This window comes from Antennarius striatus, chromosome 12 (assembly GCF_040054535.1).
Source record: "Antennarius striatus isolate MH-2024 chromosome 12, ASM4005453v1, whole genome shotgun sequence".
NCBI classification, from domain to species: Eukaryota; Metazoa; Chordata; class Actinopteri; order Lophiiformes; family Antennariidae; genus Antennarius; species Antennarius striatus.
The window spans coordinates 18,803,187-18,810,432 of record NC_090787.1 but is presented as its reverse complement, the minus strand read 5'-3'; the positions used below and the strand labels follow the sequence as shown (position 1 = coordinate 18,810,432).

Genomic DNA, 7,246 nt, shown 5'->3' with positions numbered 1-7,246 from the left:
TTGCATTTCTTTTCATTCTATATCATTGTTTATATAACATATATAATTAATTATATACAGGTAAAGGCTCTATGTTTATTGGCTAATAAAATATATTTTTTTTTATAATTTAGGGTGTATATTAGGGTTGGGGGGTGGTGGGGGAGCCTCCTTACCCCGTGCCCCTTGAGCCTGTCCCGTGCGCCCTGGTGGTGGTGGTGACTGCTGCCTCCTCTGGGTGTCTGAGTCTACGTGGTTCTCGGCGCCCTGGTTGCTCTTCGGGTGATGGATTCTGAATGCTCCTGGCTAACAGGGTTGGGGGTACTCAGCTAGCGTGGCCCTGATGGGTTCTAGTAGACTCTCTGGGCATTGGTTTCCATCACACATGCATGCAGGTTCAAGGCTTACCAGCGCCTGTTGAGTCCAATTATTGAGAACCATTGGGTCCCGTCAGAACGTGATTAGTGTCTCTTCAGACATCACAATCTCATGCCCTCTATTTTCCTCCTACACTGTTTTCCTCTGCTGGCCTATTCTATACTATCAGGACCTCCACTAATCTGGTGTTTTATAACATTGGTGTTAAGGTATCAGTTCTAAGATATAAAACAGCCCAAACCTCTTTCACTCCAACAGCACTGCCTGTTATCCACTACCTCGTTTGTGTTTTCTCTCCCTGTCTGCTTTTGCTTCCCCCCTTAACTCACAGAGGTGCAGCACTTCCCTCTCTGGCTCATAATAGGAAATTTTAATGAAGACTGACAATTTGACTTTGACTTTGATTTAGTTCCCAGAGAGGACTGGTGATGGTCACATTGAAATATGTTAAACATTTTGCTGCAAGACTAAAACAAACATTGATGTCATAAAGACTTGACCCCTTTTATGGGGTTAAACTATGAGAACACATGCTGGGAAAAAAAAAGTACACACACAACAAAAACTAAAAAAAAAAAAAAAAAAACAATAGAAAAAAAAGTAGTGGCATGTTACATAACGGCCACAGGATGGTATATGTAGCAAGTTTCCAGGCTACATTATTTAAAGATATTAGCTTTTGGACTAGTCAATCAGAAGACCGATTCGACTCATGGAGGTAGTGGTGCAAAGAACCACACAAACACAGAACTTTATGTGCAAATAGTATGTTGTATTAATTTGTGGGGGAAAAAAAAATATATATATATACAGTTAACCCCAATATTTACACTCTGCAGAAGGAATAAAATAAACTAACTAAAGTACAGTTCAGTACAGTTCAGATGCATCATGATAAACCCACACACAATATTTATCAACACACTGATTGTCCAAAATAATCCAGTGTCAAGATCCAAGCAGTAATTGGTCCGTTGGCAATTGCGTATGTGTGCGTGTGTGTATGTGGGTGTGTCCGGAGGTGACGTGGGGGGACCGGCTTCCAGAGCCTCCTACCAGACCAGGCGAAGTTCTCCGCATCGGTTGTCCCCGCTCTGAATCAGAGTCCTAGCTCGCCATCGTTTAGTCGAGTCCTCACCGGCACTCCGACCAAATCCATAAAAATGTTCAACGTGACCGACTTATCGTCCCGGTGTTGGTTATAGTTCATATAACTCCTCCACACAGGTCTGTTCCGGTAGCCGCGGGCTAATCAGGTAACTCCAATGCCGGCTGCTTTCGGCGCTTCCGGATCTCTCTCTCTTCTGCGGACACACACACACCCAACGTCATCTTCTCACTGGATTTTATTGCTGGTGACATCATTAGCCACCCGCAGCCCCACAGGTGAATGCGTGATGTCATACACCATGTGACAAGAAATTCACACTAGTGTGGAACCTAACGTCCTTTGATATGATAAGAATAAACAAAATATTAATAATAAACAAAATATTAATAATAACCAAAATAACCATTGAATATTACTATGGTAACATTCATCCTGGTTACACTCTCCCCGCCTTAAACCATGCTCGTCCCGTTGCATGCTCACTAAACAATTTCAACAGACGGCACAACCAGATCTGATGGGGGTGAAACACCAAGGAGGTTGGACAAGCTGCGTATTACCATTTGAACTACAGATTCTGAGGGTTTACCAAGCGCTGTATACTGGAGTCGGTCAGGAGCTAAACGTTGACAGGTTGAACGTCTAAGAGTTGGGTCATGGTCAACTACTTCAGTGGCAACTGGTGGCTCTGCATTAGTGGCAACTGGTAGATCTGCGTCAGTGGCAACTAGTTGGCATGACTCTTCAGGTAAGTTTTCAATTTGTGACTCATTAACAAGATTTCCTTCCACCCTTGATTCCTCTTCAAATACTTCCGAGACCACAGGGCTAACAGACGGAGGAGTAAGAGGAATGCTTTTGGACAGCTACACTCGATGACGAAGGAACAGGAGCTGGAATGTCTTTGTCGATGGTGAATTGGACTGCAGGTAAGTTTGGATTCAATGAAACTATGGTCTCAAAATCATCGTCACTAGCAAGGTATTCCAAGGAGCTGTCAGCATCTTGACTACAATGGTCAACAATTTGACGAGAACGAGTACATGGTCTTACAGCAGGAATTGTTTCAAATGATGCCCTATGGTCTTCCTTAGATGGAAGGAAACCACAGGGGAGAAGGAGTTCTCTATGGAGCGTGCGAATGGGTCCATCTTCGATTTCCGGCTTCACTTTGTAGACTGGGAGATCACCAGCTCTACTAACCACCACATAGATGTCTTCTTCCCACTTGTCAGACAGTTTATGCTTTCCCCTGAGACGCACATTCCTCACAAGCACTCGATCACCTGCTTCCAATGCTGCTGGTATGACTCTCTGGTCAAACCGTGTTTTGTTTCGTTCTGCTGATTTATGAGCATTCTCTGAGGCTATTTTGAAACTCTCTTCCAGTCGTAACTTCAGCCCTTGAACATATTGTGAATGACTTTTGTACTTGGTCCCCAGCAGTGGTAGTCCAAAAACCATATTGACAGGAAGACGGGGTGTTCGGCCAAACATTAACTCATAAGGTGTGTAACCGGTCACATCGTTCTTAGTACAGTTGTATGCATGAACTAATGGTTTCACATAGTCCTTCCATTTTGACTTTTGCTTCTCTTCCAGTGTACCAAGCATGCTCAAAAGTGTCCGATTAAATCGCTCCACAGGATTGCCTCTGGGATGATACGGTGTAGTTCGACTCTTCTGGATTCCTGCAACTTCACACAATTCTTTGATCAATTTTGATTCAAAATCTGTTCCTTGATCTGTGTGGATACACTCGGGGATGCCATAATAGACAATAAAATTGTCCCATAAACACTTTGCCACAGTTTTTGCCTTTTGGTTTGGTGTTGGAAGGGCCACAGCAAACTTTGTAAAGTGATCTGTTAAAACACGAATGTCCTTGGCATTACTAGTCAGGCTCGAGGCTCAGGAAATCCATACAGAGTAACTCGAGGGGACGTGAGGTGATTATATTGACAAGAGGTGCACTCTTCTCAGGAAGGGTTTTCCTTCGCACACAGCGGCCACAGGTCCTAATCTTTTGTTCGACTTCCCTAGCCATTTTAGGCCAATAGAACCGTGCATGAACAAGATCAAGGGTGCGATCAATTCCAAGGTGACCCATATCATCATGAAGGCTCTTCAGTACAAAAGGGCGGAGTTCATCAGGGAGAACAAGTTGGTATGACAAGGCTGCATTGTTGTGACGTTTGCGGTACAAGATACCATCTATGAGCTCTAACCTTGTCCATTCTCGCAACAAGAGAGGGAGTTCGGGCAATTCCACCCTAGCTGTTGGTGGGACCTTCTCTCCTGTCTCCATCTGGTGAATGAGTTCTCTCATGCTTGGGTCTGCCCTCTGTTTTTCTTTCAAGCTGGAGTGAGACAGCGCTGGAACAACAGGTAAGTGATCTTCAGAGATGTAACTTTCTGGTACAACATCGGCTTTACGGGAAAGCGACTCGATCAGGGTCATGCAACACTGACCAGAATCAACGGCCTGAGAGGCTTTAACCAGCTGACTCTGGCAGATTGCGTCGACAATGTCAGGAGAAATGACATCAGTGTCTGCAAGATGGTGGGATACAAACTGGTGAATAAGTTCAACATCTTTCGGTGACTCTTCGGGAGGGGCTGTGTTGGGTCGCCGGGAGAGTGCGTCTGCATCATAGTTGTGCTTTCCAGCTCGATAGAGCAACTTAAAAGAGAATTTGGAAAGAGCAGCCAACCAACGATGACCAGTAGCATCCAATCCACCTGAGGTCCAGAGATATGTGGTGGAACACATTGTAAAAAGTGAGGATGTTGTCATGCACACACGTTCATCTCACAGGCTCCGTGTTTTCTCTGGACGAGTGCCACGCCCACAGCATGAGGTCGACTATGACACTTGGCGCTCTGGTGCTGATTTGATTATGAAAGATCCAGCTATCTCTAAAATTCAGCGGACACGTCTCATCCTTGACAGCTTACTACCCCCCGCTGCAGACATTGTGAAACATCTAAGCCCTGATCTACCAGCTGACATCTACATCGAGCAGCTGGACTCAGCCTACGGTACAGTGCAAGATGGGGAAGAGTTGTACTCTTATATATACTTATTGTATGTGACAAAACTTGAAAACAGAGGCCCTTAATTGAGGAATTAACATTGCTCTATAATTGATACATAGATATATGTCCAGTACAAGCTAGGCATATAGAATTAAAAAAGAAAAAATCAGACCATCACACATCATTTAGACTCTAAAGGTGTGACTAGGGGAGGTATTAACCTCGGTTCATCTGGTTTCAACCAGTTCTTTACGGTTTTCAGTTGGTACATCATGACCTCCAGATGTTACCAAAAAATATCAAGTCGACAGTTTCACAAAACTATTTGATGACATAACATAATCCGTCACGCGAACCCCGTGAGGACATATCTGCTGCAGACATTCTTTGGATGATCCTGTGCAGATACAAAAACATTCTAATTTCAAGTACAGTCTATGAAATGATCTGGCTAGCTGCTTTTGTCAGTGTCTAACTTCTTCCAAGGATACCGACAGTCATGCAAGCATTTCCAAATATGGTCAAACAGTAATTATTTTCATGCAAGCGTCTTCATGACCTAGAGACATCCTGGTGCCACCTTCACGAGCGCTGAATAACTTGACACACACACACAACAATCCAGACCTTTGGTTCAATGAAGTGATATTATTTTATTATATTATTTGTATTATTTTATTGTATTAAAAACTTTCTACCACACGCTGTTAGAGGACTGTAGGAGATAAATTACTTCTGATTGGTTCGGAATTTAAAGGTCCCGTATTATGATTTTTAATTGATGTCATTCAGCTGCCAGATGTCCAACTACACTGTATTTGAAATCTCTTGCCTCAAAGGGACCTGTGGTCCTCAATATCTTTCATTGAATATTGATAAATCCTCCTCCTTTTTGTGAAGGTCTGTTTCAATGGGGCGCTGTCTCAGCGCCGTCTCTCCTCCCTCCTCCCCCCTCTGAGCTGACCAATCAACACTGCCTTCTCCCACGCATTCACGTGAGTTTGTTTACTTGGCCACTGGAACGCACCTGCAATACAGATCGATCGATCACCATTGTCTGCAACTTTTTAAACTTTCAGTAACTTGGCTGCTATGCATTTCGCTCTAATTCTTCTCGTGTTTTGCAGTTGTTTTTTTATGATATAACGGTTGATTTTTTTGGCGCTGAGCGTGGACGTGCTTCCTCAGTCTTTGCTGAACAAAGACTCGTGGCTCATTGCGACTTGAGACCAAGCTTTCTGACACTAGGCAGCGCATTCCTCTCCAGAATGCCTTGATAGTCTTGAGATTTCATTGTACCATGCACAGATTGAAGACACCCTGTGCCATATGCAGTAAAGCAGCCCCAGAACATAACCAAACCTGTTCCATGCTTCACAGAAGGGAGTGCTCTTTTCTTCATACGCTAGATTTTTTCGTCTGTGAACAGAGTTGATGTGCCTTAACAAAAAGCAGTTTTATTTCGTCTGTTCAAAGAACATTCTCCCAGAAGCTTTGTGGCTTGTCAAAATGGATTTTCACAAATTCCAGTCATGCTTTTTTATCATTTGCTTTCAACAGTGGTGTCCTCCTTGGTCATCTCCCATGCAGCCCACTTTTGTTCAAACAACGACAAATAGTACAATCTGACGCTGATGTACCTTGGCCTTGGAGTTCATCTTCAATTTCCTTGGAGGTTGTTCTGGGCTCTTTGGATACCATTTGAACTATCCATCTCTTCAATCTATTGTCAAATTACCTCTTGAGGCCACGTCCAGGAAGGTTGAATACAGTCCCGTGGATCATAAACTTTTGAATAATATGTGCCACTGTTGTCACACGAACATCAAGCTACTTAGAGATTGTCTTATAGCCTCTACCTTTAACATGCTGGTCTTTAATTTTCTTTCTAAGCTCCTGAGACAACTCTCTCTTTTGCTTTCTGCTGTCCATGTTCAGTGCAATACACACCATGTCACCAAACAACACAGTGACTATTTGTCATCCTTTAAATAGGCAGACTGACTACTTGTGAGATTCAACACACCTGTGATGCCAATTACAGGACACACCTGAGTTATTCATGTCCTTCTGGTCAAATTTTTTTCAATCTTTTACAGAGGTACCATCATTTTTGTCCAGGCATGTTTCAGTAGGTTTTTTTTTTTTAAAATATGTTGAACAACAATTAAAAAGTGATGGTTAATTTTCAAAAAAAAAATTATTTTTACTTTTGTAAGTTTCAAGTGTTTTCAATAACCACTGTGGATTTTTTTTAATCATTGACAGAGGGGTACCAACAATTTTGTCCAAACCAATTTTGAAAAACCATTCAACAACGTCAATGTCAGAAACATGGATTGATGAGAACAAAGACATGGATTTCTACTTGGACGGATAACATTAGGTTTGAGACTTTGAAGTGCATGTTGATATCTCTTGACAATATCATGGAATGTGTAACTGTTGTGTAAGGGTCTGCGACAAACTGGTTAATTCTTGGATAAACACTGTGTGCTAAGGGAGGTGAATAAGATCATTATATTTTTGTGGAGATCACTGGCAAGGTAAACTTGTTTTTACCTTTTATGATGTTAACAAACTGCTGTTCCTCAGAGGAATGTAAACATGGTTATACTCTAGGTCAGGGGTGTCACATCAGCATAATGTTACATCAAAGGGCCAGATGTAACTTATAAATGTAACTAATTAGATAGATAGATGGATACTTTATTAATCCCGGAGGAAATTGTACATATC

General features: G+C 42.5%; 1 long non-coding RNA gene across 1 annotated transcript; it reads left to right on the top strand.

Annotated features, from left to right (window-relative positions):
• The first annotated feature begins 366 nt into the window (after positions 1 to 366).
• Positions 367 to 3,227, top strand: LOC137605276 (uncharacterized). The gene is made up of 5 exons (XR_011037719.1): positions 367 to 1,743; positions 1,968 to 2,397; positions 2,563 to 2,772; positions 2,912 to 2,976; positions 3,071 to 3,227. It is a non-coding gene; the product is annotated as an uncharacterized lncRNA (long non-coding RNA).
• The last annotated feature ends 4,019 nt before the right edge of the window (positions 3,228 to 7,246 follow it).